The sequence below is a fragment of the Parasteatoda tepidariorum genome, chromosome 10 (genome assembly GCF_982258835.1).
Source record: "Parasteatoda tepidariorum strain Cologne lab strain chromosome 10, Ptep-v5.0, whole genome shotgun sequence".
Lineage (NCBI taxonomy): Eukaryota > Metazoa > Arthropoda > Arachnida > Araneae > Theridiidae > Parasteatoda > Parasteatoda tepidariorum.
Genome location: NC_141764.1, coordinates 68,160,904 through 68,179,072, shown reverse-complemented (window position 1 = coordinate 68,179,072; position 18,169 = coordinate 68,160,904). Strand labels below are relative to the sequence as shown.

Below are 18,169 nucleotides of genomic sequence, written 5' to 3'. Positions count from 1 at the left end.
AATGTTATGTCAATTTTATTTACGCTAGTTTTTAACTATGTTGATTTTTGTAATTATTTATGTCCATTTTCGAAAACACTCATTTCGAAGTGAACTCCGCAAACGTACATTTCGAACTGTGTCCATTTTAGTAAACATGCATTTTGAGCCGTGTCCATTTTCGAAAGCGCACATTTCTAGCTGTGTCCATTTTAGCAAATATGTATTTTGAGCAGTGCCCATTTTCGTAAACTCGCATTTCGAGATATGTCCAAATTTAAAAACTCACCGACTAGTGGCAAGTGCTGCTTCCTTTTTAATATATTTGCCAGCAAAATTTTACATATTTTAACCATCAAATCAATTAACTTTGCTAATACTTTTCCTCAAAGCAGTGTCATTTGATTGAAAGCTAAAGTTTTGAAAAAGCAATATTCAACACAAACAAAATTTTCAAATTATGTCTTAATTATTAATTATGTCTTAACCTTAAATTTTGTCTTTTTCTACAAGTCAAGTATTGCTAGACGGATACATTAAAAAATGTTTTTGCAAAATGCTTTTGTGATAAGCTCTTATTTTGATCCAGTTTCAGAAAAGTTTTAAGTGAATTTTTTCCATAAACCATTTATCATTTTTTTGAAAAAATGTTCTTTATACATTTAATATAATACAATATCACTTTCAACAATCAGCAATGAAGCAAAGTAACAAAAATCGAGAAATTTATTTAAAGTATTCCTTCTTAATGGAAATATTTACGCAAAATGACTATGAAAACTTCACAAAAGGCTCTGTCAACATCAACGCGCAAGATGTAGCGAAACTTATTAATCTTTCAAACTTAAACCTTATCCCATTTTTCTCGGCTGATACGAAAACTATCAAGAAGTCTCATTTTAAACACTCCATACCTGCGTCTGAAACTGCTAAATCGGGATATCTCAAATTAGATAGAAAGATCTGAAAACTTAATTATAAAGCGACGATTTTCTTATTCTTCTTTCTTCAACTAGGTGACTCTCTTTTCCTATTAAACTTTCCCTCTCGGGGGAAGCCTAATTATTTCACGTCTTACAATTTTCATCCCAAGAAATGTTCCTAGTCGCATTTATCACTAAAGAAATGCGATTCCTTTCTAAGAAAGCTGTGATGTCAGCTTCCGCTGAGACTAAAAGTACTTGTTCTATGTTAGCAAGTAGTGTGATGTTACAAAATAAAGAATATTTTTCAGCCCTAAGAATTACAGGATCCGTAATCCATGGGGGAATGTTAATTTCCATTTTTGCTCCCCCGTTTCTATTCATTACATTCAGATGAGGAAGGGGGATTTTCAGTCAACAAAGGCAAATAAACGCAAACAGTGCATCCATCAAATATTTTGTTGGCAAAGTAAAGTGCAAAGTTTGATAGTAGAGTGTAAATGAGCTAGAAAATGCTTCGGGTTGAGATTTGATAATAGTATTTAGTTTTCATCCCTCTCATTGATAATAAATCAACAAATAAAAATTCGGAATTCGGAAATCCTTTCAATTTAGTTGGATATCTTTTCAAATGTTAAAATTTAAAGTTGTCTCTTGTTTCGTCTTGTTTTAAAGGAATATAAGTCTTGATGTTGAAAGCAATGACATTTTATAAAACTAAGCAGAATAAATATAAAAATGTTTGTACACATGCGTTATAAAAGCACGAAATTTTTTTTTTTACTTTATCTACTTGTGAATATAATTTAATTTGACATAAAAGGGTATCTAGTGGTCCCTGAACATTATTATAATGGTAAATGAATTTTGGCTATGAAATGCATTTTAGGTTTTTAAAAAGTTATCATAAAACGTTCTTGATCGCCCCAATAATTTGATAACTCAAATACAGATATAGAATTATTTAATGGATCTTGTTAAAATCGATAGCATTTAAGTGGTTGCTGAGCCAGGTGAATTTTCACTGATTTGATGATACTTAATCTACTACTTTAGCAGTTTTAAGGAACCACGGGACATCTGCATATGACTAACCGGCAAATATAGCACTCGACTGGTTGTTAAACCAGGTGAGTTTTCACTGCTTTGAAGTTAAGTAATCTACTACAATTATAGTTTTGATGGGTAACAGGGCCGCCTACGTATGATTACTCTAGACTAACCTGAATGCATATACTGCAAAAGAAGTAAATTTTTTCATAAAATTAAATTATAAATTTCAGGAGGTGAGAAAATGTATTAGGGATTTTTATAAAGCACTTCTTTTTACAATAAAATGGAAAACATTGAAGTTTTTCTTAAATAATACCGCTTCATTTCTTTTCAAAATTAAGCATGAAATAATTATGCGCATATTTTTCTTATCATTTTTGTGCAAAATCTGATTAAATTTAACACCCTTTATTTTAGACTAACGAAGCAGTTTATTTAACTTCCATTTTTTTAAAATTCTTGTTCATTTCATTCAACGTTGATTTTACACATTCGGTTCCAAACTCCTTTTAAAATTAACTTTAAACTTAAGCCAAAAATTTGTGTGATGAAAAATATATGCTCTGTCACATGACAATGCCGCAAGCATCATATGTTCACTTTTAACCATTTTGCCGTTTTAAATTTCGGGAAATCATCAAACTTATGTATATCAATATGTAGATCCGCTCAGGTTCTTGTAAAATCAAGATATTGAGTACATATGTAAATCCCAAGCAACTTTTGTAGTTGTACTTTATTTACATCACGCTAGAGTTGCACAATGGGCTCTTGGTCGTGGTCTGGGAAACATCCCCGAGGATAATCTGAAGACATGTCATCCCAATTTTGATCATCACAATTTATGTTTATTTTATATTAAACATTTGAAGGAAGTTCTCTTTTGAAAGAGAAAATCTATAATAAATCGTCGTAAGCTTCAATGACTTTTTTTAGTAAGAAATAAACTAATAAATCTTATGCAAATTTTTCGCTCATACATTTATTGGAAAAATACTTTGTATTGTTACACCCCTTCTTTTTTCATAAATACAGATATTGCATCAATCCAAAGTATTGTACTTAGGGGATTATTTTATTTCCTATTATCCATATTGTAGTAAGATATTTGAATAAAAAAAAGTTTTTCTACGAATTATTTTCTTGTGTTCCACCTTTTAGTTGAAGTATGTCTATAAAGATTTGTGATTTTGGTGAAAGGCTGGCTGATTTATTGGTTATAGAAAACTTTTAAGGAATTAATTTTTTTTACTCCATCGACTTTTCATTGAAATTCTATTTTTACATCAAATGCATTTTTTATTGCTTACAAAAATAACGGAAACTATAGCAAAATAGTCTTTATTTGATCCAAAAAAAAATTTTTTTTTTGAAAACAGAACAACTTTTCTATGGTACTGCACGAAAAAGTAAGATATGAAATATTGGAGGTAATATAAAAGAATCCAGTTGATAAAGACTCAGTCATAAATCCAGATATTATGTTTTTTTGTATAAAATATATCTTAAAATGTGTTCGAACAACTTCTTATGAAACTTTCAACGAAAGCGGATAAAAAATCAATAGTTTATTTGATGCAATTAATTTTTTTAAACATCACAAACTTCTGCTTTCTTTACCAAATTTACAAGAAATGCTTTCAACTCATATTAAGATAAATTTCATTTAAGATAAGCACATTATTTTGAGACCTGTATAGCATGGTTGGTAGGACTTTGGGCTCGTATTCGTGAGGATGTGAGTTTGAATTCCGGTTGTCAAAGATTTCCCGTGTATTAAATGGTGACTGGTGCACGTTAAATCTGTTCAGGTCACAAAGTCAGGTAACTTCCCACAACAAATCAATGCCTCTGGAGATAATGATTTGGCAAAATTGAAGGTTCTCTGTATCTGGTCAAAATTACAATCTATGGATGACTATAAGACGGGTTGAGATGTGTGTGCGTGTGTGTGTGGCTGAAGTCATATTCATGGTCATAGATGGTCCCACTAAAAAAAAAACACGAAACACGTCCTCTGCCTTACAAATTTACTCGATTCACAAGCATGCTTGCTGATCTTTACAAATAGCATAAGGCTATATCAACTCGATTCTTAAATTCAATTTTAGGTTACACTAAACACTTTATTTCGAACTTTTCCTCACTATTTTTTACACCAAATATTTACTTACGGGCAAAACCATAGAAAAGCTTTATTTATTTATTTTTTTAAATTATTTTATTTTGTATTTTTTTATCTTAAAACTTATTAACTCTAGAAAAAATTGCGCTTTATATTATCCCATTTTTTCATCATTCTAAATTTGTTATTAATCAATGAACATCGATTAGATTAGTTAGAGATATTTGCATTACGTATAATTTCAGAGAAGAGATTTTATATTTTTTTATATAAATAATATTTGATAATAATTATTTAAGTAATCAGTAAAATAATGCTTAAATGAACCTTAATAATATATTTCCCATTTTTATCGATGCACATATCGGGATGGAACCTACTACCTTCACGTTCTTAGTAAAACTTTTTAAGCAATTGACCCAGTAGGTCTTGCTTGCAAAATGGTTGATTCAAATATAAAATAATGCCTGTGACGGAACTTCCAGATGACATAGAGGACGAATAAAAATACTCATTAATCAAGAAATTTAAAGTGAAAAAAAAAGCTTTTGTACTTATCAAAATGAGCTTCGTAAGCCTCATAAAGGCAGTTCTTGAATGAATAGCGAAAATGTTCTTTTACGTTTCTTTTACTTACTTACTTTTTCTTTATCTATTTAATATTTTTTTCGTAATAAATAATTTTAAAGTGAAGGTTTACTTAAAAAAAATCATTCATTTTCTGCACCCGATTTATTCAAAAGTATTATACTTACAAATGTTCTATGTGTACCTCTTTGGTTCACACGACACACGTCCAGGAGGTAGTTCAATTCATTTCACATATTTTGTGCGTGCTTCTGCCAATGCTCATCAATACATCACTGATCCGTTTCTTTAGCTCTTCTATCGTTTTTGGTAGTGGGGGTACATAAACAATGTTTAAAGGAAGAAGGCACACTGCGTTAAATCCGGCGCCCCGGGAGTCCAGGCTGAGAAAGCGAGGCCATTATCACCAACACGGGCAATTCAGCAATGCGGGATTTCATCATTCAGGTAAGCACGAACATTGATGAGGAGTTACCCCATCTATTTGGTAAACAAAATTAATGGAGTCTTCGATAGTTTCGGGAACAACTATGACTGCAGCATTTCTATGTAAAATGAACTATTCACTGTCTTCTCAATAAAGAAAATTGGCTAATAGATATTTGTTTTTGAAATTGTACAGAAAATATTGACCTTTGGTGAATCTCTTTTAATTGTCAGAATTGCACGTGGATTTTCAGTACCCCAGAATCACACAATGTGGCGATTTACTTTTTAGGTTCATCGCTGAATATCAACTTGTCGGCAAAATCGTCATCCTGTAATGCTTCCAGCATTCTGATGCAAAATTCCAATCGATTGATATTATCTTCCGTTTTTAAGTGTCGCAAGAGCTGCACACGATACGGTTTAAATTGTAACCGTCGTCGCAGAATCTTCCAAATAGTTTGCTGAGGTACACCAAGTTCGCGACTTGCTCGGCTCGTTGATTTCTTTGGAGAACTCACGAAACTATCCCCCATTCTTTCCACTGTTTCGTCTGACACATTAGTGGTCGTTTGTGATTTTACCTTAACATTTCATTGCCGATACCATCGCAAAATGCTTTGTTCACAAGGCTATCATTTTTTTGGTCATTTTTGCGTTACTCGGTATGAGAGTGGAACTTCGAAGTTAAAAAAAAATTGAAGTCAACAGTAGTTGCAAGAGTAGTAATTATCATGTTTTAAAATAATTTGTTTAAAAAAATTCCTTTGGTGATTTCTGGTAACCGCTGTTACAGAACATGTCGCTGCTTTGGAAACTGATTAATACGATTAATATTTACCTCGTATTAACATTTTGAAATTAATACTTAATACATCTCTCTGCATGGAGAAAATGTGTTATTTCAAATTACGCAATAAGCGAAACTTTGCCTAATAGAAAAAGCTTCATAGCTCCATCTAGAAAATGTGTAGTGAATAATTAATTACAACCTGCGACAATAAATAATTACCAAAAAGTGCCGGCATTTGGTCAACGAAAGTGCAAATATTGCCTAACGGTTTTGTGCTTTATATACAATAGAATATATTTACATAAATACTGATCGAAACGTCTAATTTTATGCATGTGTGAAATAATATCCGAAGAATTTATTAAAATATGATGTACTAGTTTCTGTAGTTTTTTTTTATCCTTTTGTTATGTAGAGGCTTTAATGAAAAGTCATTTCACAATCTTACGGATTAAAAAAGCTAACATTCATCTGGCATGCCCGAGGCAAAAGAAAATCGAATGAAAAGCAGAAGTGCAACTATAGCCAAAGTATAGGTATTCTTTCTTATATTTGCGAAAAGATCTTAAAGAACTGGTATATGCCTAAGTAACCCAAAAGAATTCAGTCTTTCAGCTGAGTTAAATAATGAAATATTATAAGATTCTTTTTTTTTAAATTAATTGAACTACGAATAATTGAGCGATAATTGAGTTACGAATAACGTAAAAAAATCTTGAAGCATGAATAAACGAATTTGTTAGTGAAAATTTGCGTGGGAAAAAAATGAAAATAAAAGCAGTGATTGGACTAAAACATTTCAATAAAATAAATATCAAAGTTTCAAATGAAAATTCTATGAAAGAAATATCAAAGTTCTAAATATTTCAAGTAGGAATTGAAAACACCCCGAAACAAATTGAAACTGCTGTAGTTACATGCTGGAAAATAACTAGTTTATGGTATGAAAACTAAATTGCTACCTATCGTGTTCCTGGTTTCGATAATAAGAAACCCGACCAATAGTTTATTCACGTAAGATCAAAATCTGAGCTAAACGAACATTTATACCAACTAAAAAATCGTGCATTAAAGCAAGTCATCTTAAAAGCAGGTTTGTTGAACTACTTGTATATTTCTACGATCATCTAACGCACAAAAACTCCTTTATCACTTATGGTACTAAGGTTGAAAAAAATTGAAATATTGTTGGCTATGAGAGAACAAGATTTCCCTAGGAAATGATTAATCTTCCGACTAATTTATGGTATCCATAAAAATTAGTGATTGGAATAATCGATTCTGAAACTGGTGAAATAAAGCGGGTGCTAAAAACTACCACGCAATCGAAGATTTGAATGATTTTAAAGTTTCCCTATGTTCACTTGTAAGTGGTTATTAATGTTGTTCACTTGTAAGTCAAGTATTACTATGCTATTCGGAAATATTAGGTGCTTATAATATTACATGCAAATATTAAACTAAATATTAGCTGAAAATATTAGATTTATTCCTCGATGCAAATATTAGTAGCAGGTGCCAACTTTGGCATCTTGCGTTCTCTCTTTTCGCATCTAATTCATAATATAGCTAGAATTATTTTATTGGATGCTTAGATTTAGAATAAAGTAACATGTTTAACTTCAATTAATGTATTTTATTTATTTATTTTTTGTTGTTGTAGAAATAGCATTCTTTTCTATTGTCGTTTTTCCTAGAAAAAATCTGGACGTGTTTGTAAGTTAGATATTTCAGCTGAAACTATATTTTTCCGTTGTAAATATTTAAACCCTTTCATATTGTTGATTTATTGAGCTTGTGGTCTTACTGTTGATAGCTGAGTTGATAACTGCGTCGATTGTTAACGCTGAATAAAAACATACCATAATTCTTATGGGTAACTATAATATTCACATTTTATGTAATGATTGCGTTACCATGAATGACCGAAATTAAGAGAATGTCGACTTTCACCGGTGAATGTCAACAATCATATAGTCGCTTTGGCAAAAGCCCGAAATATTTGTTGCCGATTTGATATTATTCTATTCATTCAATATTCTAATGTCTGCTAAGGATTGTGAAGGAGAAACATTAGTGATCGGTGCACCGGTTAAATGTATACCTGGCAGGGTATTTAACTTTAAAACATCAGTGTAGTAGGGTATACCGGGCAAATGTATACTGGACAGTGACACTTAACAAGACCTAGTATATATTTCGAACATTTACCAAACTGACTATGTGATTGTCAACAATCAACGTTGTAAATCAACAACCACCAATTTCGGTCATTCACAGAAGCAATTGTACTCATGAATAAGCACAAGTATGTTAGTTTTCTGCATGAAATCGGGTTGAAAAATTAGATTTACTAACTCATGAAAGTCAGTTCTTCATCCATTTGCATTGGTTATGTTTTTGTTAAAACTAAAACACCAGTGCAATCACGAATCTTTATAAATTATTTAAGTGATAACAATTCAGTTAATTGAGATTTTCGAAATAATGAACTAACTAAGACTGATTGAAAAAACAATACTAAACTATAACAAGATTTACGGTTACATAAACATTAGCAAATTTAATTGCAGAAATTAAAATATTCTAGATCAGTAATATCAGGATATTATTTTGAAACTTAATAATATGGAAATTATTTTAAAATACTCAAGTAAGTGAAAGGGAAAACTAAAATAAGTTATCGAAGAATAATTAATGCAACTATAAATAGTTTATTATTTATCCAAATGAGAAGATTATTTAAAAAGACGCGAAAAAACCCACGGGACAAAATTTATAAAACTCTTTATTATACTACTGCTTATGAAGAATATCATTAAAGATGAGAAGTAAAAATACTTTAAAAATAGTTTTAAATTTAAGCCTGAACAATAACCTGTATACCCAGGGTAGCTGAGATCTGCTCTTACTGCAGTATTACTATTTATTTATTTTTGTAAATAAACTAATTTCATTAAACAAAAAAGAAAATAGATAAGTTCGCAAATAATTAAACTAAGCATTCATTACCAAAAGAACATATCTTTTCTAAGTGATTATGAATAAATATGCACAAATTTAAAAAGAGTAAGCATAAAAATAAAATGAGAAAATTAAGAATTACCAAATATTTCTATGATACACATAATGCACGTATTGAAACTTGTTCATTCACAAATTAGAAAACTAATATACGCCACACAATCCCCTCTCTCCTTATCTCTCTCCCTCTCTTTATATATATATACATATATATATATATATATATATATATATATATATATATATATATATATATATATATATATATATATATATATATATATATATATATATATATATATATAAATGAAATTTACCATCTCTTGATGTAAATATTGTTCAAAGTTACAAAAACATAATAATAAAAATAAGAGTATTAAAATAATTTTGAGGGAGACTTTGAGGAAAATATAGCTTCATCTATTAATCAGTTCGTATCGCTTCAAAAATAATCTTACCAAAAGCTATTTTGCCTAACTCAAATTTGGATAACATTATTACATATTATTTAGAATTAGAACTTTTCCTTAAAGAGGTATTTATTCATTTTATTTCCAGAATTTTAACACCTTACGTACTTTGTATCTATAGTCGAAAAAATCGAAATTTTATCCTCTACTCATATTACTTTTGAAAGCCGTCATTTGGTATTCAACAAAATTCTAGACAATTTATCAATAAGATGACATAAAAGATGATGAATTCAAAGCGAAGAATTTGAACTCAAAAATCCATGATACAGTTTTCCTATTATTAGTATAAATTAGAATATAAAATAAGTTTATAAGCGATATATTTATGTTATTTACCAGTTCATTTAACCAAAATTAAAGTTGATGCAAAACTGTTATTGAAATATTAAGAGTTGCTCTTTAACCCTTTTACGCAGGTGGAACACCGGTGCCCTTTATATATATATATATATATATATATATATATATATATATATATATATATATATATATATATATATATATATATATATATATATATATATATATATATACATACACTGGTGTGCAAAACTTAAGCAACAAGGGTGTTTTTTGTCATAACTCTACAAGAAATCATCCGATTGACATGAAATTTGAATATGATGTACATTATTTTGTACTTACACGATGGTAAAAGAATAATGGCGCAGAAATGAATATAAAGCTTAAAGTAGGGTATGGAACAAAAAAAGGCTTTATTTGACATATAGTGGCGTTACACATGATTGTCTGAAGAAGCGTAAGTACAATTGGCAGATGTTCCCTAGTAGGGGATATGCCCTCCCCTTACTGTAATTGTTGATTGGCATCGTCTCTCCATGCTAAGCACCAGATTATCCAGGAGTTCTTGGGGTAAACTTCTCCATTCCTCCTTTAACGCATCTTTCAGCTGATGGGTGCTACCAGGAGGATACTTTCGCGTCGGAAGACGTCTCCCTAATGCATCCCATACATGCTCTATGGGATTTAGATCTGGAGAGTAAGCTGGCCAATCCATTCGTGTGATATCTTCACTTTCCAGTAGCTCTTGAACATTGGCAGTACGGTTCGGCCGGGCATTGTCATCCATAAAAATGAAGTCTGGTCCAATGGCCCCTCGGAACAGACGATGATGGGGTAGGATTACCTCATTGCAGTAGCGGTCTCCAGTTGCAGAACCTCGGTCGAAGATCTGAAGCTCAGTTCGCCCGTTCAACATAATGCCACTACAGACGACAACTCCAGGACCACCGTAACGATCTCTTTCCGCGATGTTATTGGGATGAAATCGAGCTCCAACCTCTCTCCAGATCAACTGACGTTGAGAATCGCTTGTAGCACTAAACTGACTCTCATCTGTGAAGAGGACGCCACTCCATTGATGAGGTGCCCAGGTTTCGTGTTCTCTGCACCACTCTAAACGGTGCCGCCGATGGCTAACTTTTAAAGGTATGCAGAGTTCAGGACGTCTAGCAAATAAGCCACCTTTGTGGAGGCGTCTGGCCACTGTAAATCTTAATACTTGTCGTCCTGTGGCTGTACACAGTTGCTGAGATATGGCACTCGCTGACAGAAAATGGTTTCTTTTCGCCTGGAGGACAATGTAACGGTCATCTGTTGGTGTTGTTTTCCTTGGACGGCCACCACCAACCTTCCGAAGAGCTGTACCAGTATTTTTAAAGGCATTCCAAGCGCGTGAAACTACACTTTTGTTGATCCCGAACTCTTTGGTGACACTGGTCACACTACGCCCCTCCTCAAGCTTCCCAATCATTCTTCATCGAGTAAAGTCGTCTAAATAATTTCTTGAAGGCATGTTTCACAAAACAGCGAATGTCCTTAACTACGGTGTTCTTCATCCTTTTATCACAGCTTTGACCTGCGCGTGCCGACCCACAAGGTTTACATACACTTACATCACCTACGATGCTTTATTTCAAAAATTTGCATACAAAAAATCTTTCTACTGAACTACGTGCATATTATACTGCAATTTCATGGCTATCTTATACTTTGTAGGGGAGCTGTGGCCGAAAAAACACTTGTTGCTTAAGTTTTGCACACCAGTATATATATATATATATATATATATATATATATATATATATATATATATATATATATATATATATATATATATATATATATATATATATATATATATATATATATATATATATATATATGTGTATATATATATATATATATATATATATGTATATATATATATATATATATATATATATATATATATATATATATTCTCTGACACTCTATTAACAAACAAAAATGTATTTTCTTTGCTTTTTTTAATTATAAAAAAAACTAAAAAACAACGGCCTATTAGTTACTAAAAAGATTTTTTGGATTATCGGTTTTTAATTTGCACTAAAATTGAAATACAAAGAAAAGGCAGTTAGGGTTTTTTTTTAACAACTTACTCTAACAAACTTATATCTAATAAACTTTGCAATTAAGAGAACATTTGAAAAGTTATTGTTTGGATGTGAGCCGTGCTTGGAATAATTTACCTTTTACGCAGAAAAAAAAAGACACCAATGATTCTTTCAAGCTGTATTTGATAACCATAAACTCTTAAATTATTAAATAAAACAATTTTCACTTATTTTGATCTAAATTAATATAAAAATTTTATTAAAACTATTGCATAGATGGATTAAGGTGCTAAATGAATTTAAAATGTTTTATAGTAATATCTTTTTGCTGTTTATGTCATCATTTGAACTATATATTCAGTTATGAAATGATAATAAATGATGTACAATGACTACAAAGTACAGAAGTATTATCTTTACTTTTGTTCGTCAGACTTAATTATGACATGTTTCGCTTATATAATCTTAGTTATATTGCTTTTCAATGCCGTTATTTTTATAGATATTGGATATAGAGCTCGTAGACAACGTACTATTCACTGTAAGTATTGTTATACTTCAATTGTTTTGTAATATGATAAAAGTGTTGGAAAAATTTATTTCAACTTTTATGTTGATATTAAATAAAATAATTTTTTTCTTCTCATTTCTTCATGTCTTCAATCATACTGTTTCATAAATCTATTTTGACAACCTTAAATTGTAAAAATATTAATATATATTACGTAAAATGAATACCCTTTGTCAGAGAGGGATTTATTCATTTTTCTTCGCAGAATTTTTACTGCCTACTTACTTCATACCCATATTTCTTATGAATAAACCAAAATTATATCCCCTATCCGTCTTGCTTTTCAGAACACTCGCCATTTTGTGTGCTACAAAATTCTAGACTATTTGCCAACAAGGTGCCATGGACGATGATAAATATAAAAGGAAGAAATTCAACTCCACTTTTCCGGGATAAAATATTCCTGTTCCCCGAGATGAATTAGAATATGCAAGTAAGTACAATAGCTCTCTTTTTCTTTTCTTGAAATTTTTTATTTACATTTTCTTCATTTCGTGATGTGTATTCGACAATTGAGTTAGAAAAAAATGATAAATGGCTGTCCTGACGATAGAAGAGGAAGGACGAACTCTTTTCGATGTCTTAATTACATTTTATGGTTGGACGGACACGAACATGACTTCAGGACTTTATTGAAAACTGACTATTAATAACTGAGTAGAAGATTAACCTTGCGTGCTTTTGAATAATTAATTTAGGAAAATGTTACAAGCGTCAGGTTATGACAACGTAGTTTCATTGTTTTTCATTTTTGTCCAATAATTCTGCTTTTGATATTACGTGGGATAACGAATAATTGAAGTTCTACTCGAGCGTCTTCAGCAATAAAGCAATAAGAATGTGTTGTTTCATTTTTGTCCAATAATTCTCGTTACTAACTATAAAATCATAAGAATTGTAAGAATATAATGCTTCTTGTTTCGTCCTGAAATCTGGTTTTGGTTTAGCATGAAATAGATAATAAGTGAAGTCTTAACAGAGCATCTTTAACAGTAAAATAATAATAAAAATAATAATAATCATAATATACACATATATATATATATATATATATATATATATATATATATATATATATATATATATATATATATATATATATATATATATATATATATATATAGTAAAATAAAATAAAATAATATAAAGAAAAAACTATAAATGGTAAAAAACCAATAGTCTTCCTCAAGACACATCTATTAGTGTAGTTTAATGCGATATTTCTGAATGAAGAATAATTACCCTAAGATAAAAATTATTCTATATATGGGTCGATATCGCAAATTTTGTTCAAAAAGAGCATGAAGTAAAAGAAAGCAGTAAACAAACTAACCGGCGTGTAGCAAAATGCAGTTTAGATTTAAAGTAAAATAATATATATGTGTGTGTTTAGTAATTCTCGCCTTCAACAACTGAAACTGTAGGAATATATTGATACATTACTTTTAATTTTTTCAAATATTTATGCTTATAATCTAACATGAAATAGCGAATAATTGAAGTTTTATTAATGCCTTTACAGCAATAAGACAGCGAAAGTATAATCATCCACCTAAAAATTTCTGCTAAGCATTGAGAACAGAATAACAAATTAGGTTAAATTACGTAAGTTTTTGTTAAAACACATGAAAATGTGGTCCAATTAACGATCGAGGTCTCATTACGGGGAATATATCATGTGCTACCAGCATATTTCTATAAAATGTCTTCCTTTCAGTTGTTTTAGCGCATTTATTTATTTCACAAATAAATAGCCTCGCATTCGGAGTAGTTTCTAGATCAGGGGTTTCCAACTTACATGAGGCCTGGGGCCACAATTAAAAACACAAATCAAATGGCGGGGCGCAACTTTTTCTTAATTTTATGTAGGACTCTTTTATGTTTGAAAGAACATTAAATATTAATGGCAGAATTTTACCAAGTTGTACCAAACAAAAGTATTGAATTGCGAATTAAAATAAGAAGTAGATTTTTAAAAAAATATTTAATTGTTATTAATAATATTCTTAAAAATATTAAATAAATAATAAAATTTCGGGCTACAATAACTTTAACGTGCACCTATGTATTAAACAATTAATGTGCAACAGATAAAGAGCGATAATAATTTTTAAATGATTTAAATATATCTATTTTAGGAAAGTTGGCAAAAAAGGCAGTTTTTGAAAATTGCCAGTTCTTAGTATCCAACTATAAGTATAAGTATCTCATAGTTGGTACTAAATATGTTCCATAAATATCCAACTATGCCAGGTACCATCTCCTAATGACACCTGGTATAGTTAAATACTTATTATAAACGCAAATAAATAAAAAATAATTTCATAACATAAATATAATTTGATTCAGAGGTAGATTTATTAGTACTTAAATTAAAAGGATTTTTTTTTATTTTCAAAATTGACTTTTTAAAGGTTTATTTTCGTTTTAATGCATATATTCTTCGATATAAATGTCTTGTTTTAAATCCATAGCTTTTACAGTTTAGTGTGCGGTCATGTATACTGTCCTTTCATGAATACTATTTGAATGAAAGGAACTCTAGATGTAAACATATTATCAACTCAATAGATGTGCAAATTTAGAAACAATATCAACGAAACTTATATTCATTGCATCCAACTTCGTGAATAACGTCGTCTGAATTGTGTCACATTTGTACGTGCATTAAATAGAATTAAACTTGCAACATTCTAACAAAACATTCGAAGCTGCGTGGTCTGATTACGGTGAGTAACGCTCTCTCTTGCAGTCGAATAGTAAAACATTTTACTACGCATTTGATAGAGAATCAAGTGTAAAATGTATGTTTCCCTGGGAAATACACGTTGTATCACTCTAGGTCGGTAAATTCTATAACTGGACTCTGGAATTACTGTATAACTCGATACATCTGAATAACTGTCCATAGAAATGATATTTCGAATTGCATAGTATATGCGGTTTATTTTCGGAACAATGTTTAAGAGTATTTTGCGACGTTTTAGTGAATATCAACAATTTAAGTAAACCATTTTTGAGGTTTAAAACAGTTTTTAATACATTAAAAAACCCTTTAAGACTTGCTTTGATTATTTTTTTCCTTGTTTTTTCAATTTTTTTCTCTGCTTCTGAATATTTAATTTTTAAAGTATTAAAACTCCAATTGTGCAGCTTGTAGGTTTTTCATTGCGTTCAAAAACTGCTTGCTAAATTATTTTCTATGAATTCCCATGTTAAAAATTCGTTCATAATTTTGTTCAAAGTTTCGTTCATAATTTTACTAAGCATACAAAATTATGAACGATACAGTTTAAAATTTTTTCTAAAATTTAAGACGTCCAGCATAACGAAGAAGGTTTGCCTTGTGCTTCAATAAAAATAAAACAAAAATAGGTATCATACCAGTTAAGTGATCTGCATGTGCAATAAATAGAAATTTCACTTTTTTTAATAGTTGAGATGTTTTCCCCCCTCTTTTTTCAAGTTTCGCTCGTTTAGTACCACTACAATGTATATATTTGCCCCTTATACCAAATAGTACACGTAGTCGAAGAAGGCTAACTTCTATAGACATAACGTAAACCCGTCCCCAAAGGTTCGGTGCATTTCCTGCATATAAAGGGAAAAACAGCATTTAGGGGTAGAGCAGCAGAGGTTCTTAAAACGGGTTTGTACCCTCATTTCCACTTACCGCACAGGTGTTGGGGAAGAGAAGAAAAGTTCTCTCTTCTTATTGTTTGCTTTTTTCTTTATTTTTAGCCTATTGAAAAACAGTACTCTACTTTTAATTAAAATATTTCTTTTCGAATACGTTTATATCATCCATGTTGATTAAATCTGCTGACACAGTTTGACATAGAAAGAAATAATTACATGGTGGTTGGCGGGAGTACGCAAACCATGCTGACTTGTCCAGCAACCGGTTCACAGGTGACGTAACTCCTGACATTCACTTTACTTCGCATGAGCTGGATCTCAGTACGTGTGCTAAATTTGAGCATGTTCCTTACTTTGTAAGTTGTTTTTCTGACATAGCCTGCAGCATCGAGCAGTATCCCGAGTTAGTTACGTATTCGAAGAGCTGCACTTCTCCTTCTAGTGTTCTTTGCTTATATCCTACAGTAATGTTTTTTTCTCTTTTTTTTCAGATTGAGTACCATTGCCTGGTATATTCTTCCATACTATTTCATAATAGCTCCATCTATTGATTCGTAAAGTAACTGCGCGTGTAGATCGAATTTTGGATCAACATCAAAAAATATCTCGAGTATTTAATTAAATGCAATACTGGCGGGAAGTTTAAGTGAAAACGGCAAGTTCAGTGTGTTTATTTTCTAGCTTAATTGTCAGAAAAATAAACCGAAAAACTGAATGCAATCACAATGAATTTTACTAAAATTATTATTATATTAGAAAAAGATTGCCTTTTTAATTTTCTTTCACTTGAGTGTTTGTACTAATTTAAATACTCGTAAAGATTGAGCAAATTTCTTTATTTTCTTTCAAATAAATGTTTATTTTCAAGTTATAGCTAAAATTTAACTTTTGAGCAGTCAGTTTTTTGGCCTTAATATTTTTCATATAGTTGGGCACAATGTCTTAAATTCTGTAGCTAGTAACCTATGCAAACCTATATAACAAACCTATGATATTTGCAAGTCCATATATAAGACATCTTAGTAATATTTTGAGCTGAGATTTTATACGTTATTTGGAAGTCTGAGCTGAGTTCTCAATAAGGTTGCTGCATTTAATTCAGGAGCCTATCTTATGACATCAAGACTATAAAAACGTGCTCTACTGTCTGATTTATACTACATTCTGATAGCAAAACTATAGAATAGTGTTTTGCTGTAAGGATTATACCAAACTTGAGTGTCTGACAATCCCGAGATGTGTTCTGAATGAGATTGCTTTCAGCTATGTCGAAAACTCATCTTGTGATAGCAGGGCTATAGAATTGTCCTTTACTGTCTGATTTATATCAAATCTCGATAGCAGGACTATAGAATAGCGTTTAACTTTATGATTTTAATCAAATTCAAATAGCAGGACTATTAAATTGTGCTTTTATGTCTGATTTATGTCAAATTAGAGTGTCTGGCAATCCCGAGATGTGTTCTGAATAAGATTGCTTTCATCTATGTCGGCAGCTCATCTCGTGATAGCAAGGCTAGAGAATTGTTCTTTACTGTCTGCTTTATGCTACATTCTAATAGCTAAACTATAGAATAGTGCTTTACTGTTAGGATTATATCAAATTAGAGTGTCCGCCAATCCCGAGATGTTGGGGTTGATTTCATTTAGGCTCAGAAATCATCTCGTGATAGCAAGGTTATAAAATTGTGTTTTACTGTTTGATTTATATTAAATAACGGAACGATTTTTATCGACATAGTATGCTTTATTTGCACTTTTTGGCACTAAGTTTCAAAATAAAGAAACCAACAGAATCAGATAGGCACTTATTAATTTATTCTCAATGTTCCGCTTAATTCCAATTTATTCTGAATGAAAAATATTGGCTGGGCCGATATTTTATGTGTAAATACATTAAAATAATATCAAGCTAATGAGCATTTGCTCAAATGTCGTATTAAACTCAGTTTAAAATGACTAAGAAATAAATCTTCCAAAGCAACTTTTTTTTCTGTTGTAAAATGTAAATTTTGAGTCACAGCACCGGAAATTAATGCCATATTAACAATATTTGCTTTCTAATACTGTTTGAAACTGTTCCATTTTTTAAATATCACGGAAGATTAGAAACAGCCATGTAATTATTTTAGGTTAAAAATTTCAATTTATAAAATTTTCCACAAAATTCATTATTGAT

At 30.6% G+C, this 18,169-nt stretch overlaps 1 long non-coding RNA gene across 2 annotated transcripts in view; it reads left to right on the top strand.

Moving 5' to 3' along the window:
- LOC107454904 (uncharacterized) overlaps nt 1-17,776 on the top strand; it is a 44,789-nt gene extending 27,013 nt beyond the window's left edge. Inside the window, exons 2-4 of one of the 2 annotated variants that reach the window (XR_006224802.3) lie at nt 12,283-12,321; nt 12,639-12,784; nt 16,482-17,776. This is a non-coding gene — a long non-coding RNA (uncharacterized LOC107454904). The remainder of the gene's footprint in view (nt 1-12,282; nt 12,322-12,638; nt 12,785-16,481) is intronic. The other variant, XR_015429876.1, reaches the window with a different exon arrangement.
- Nucleotides 17,777-18,169: the final 393 nt, after the last annotated feature.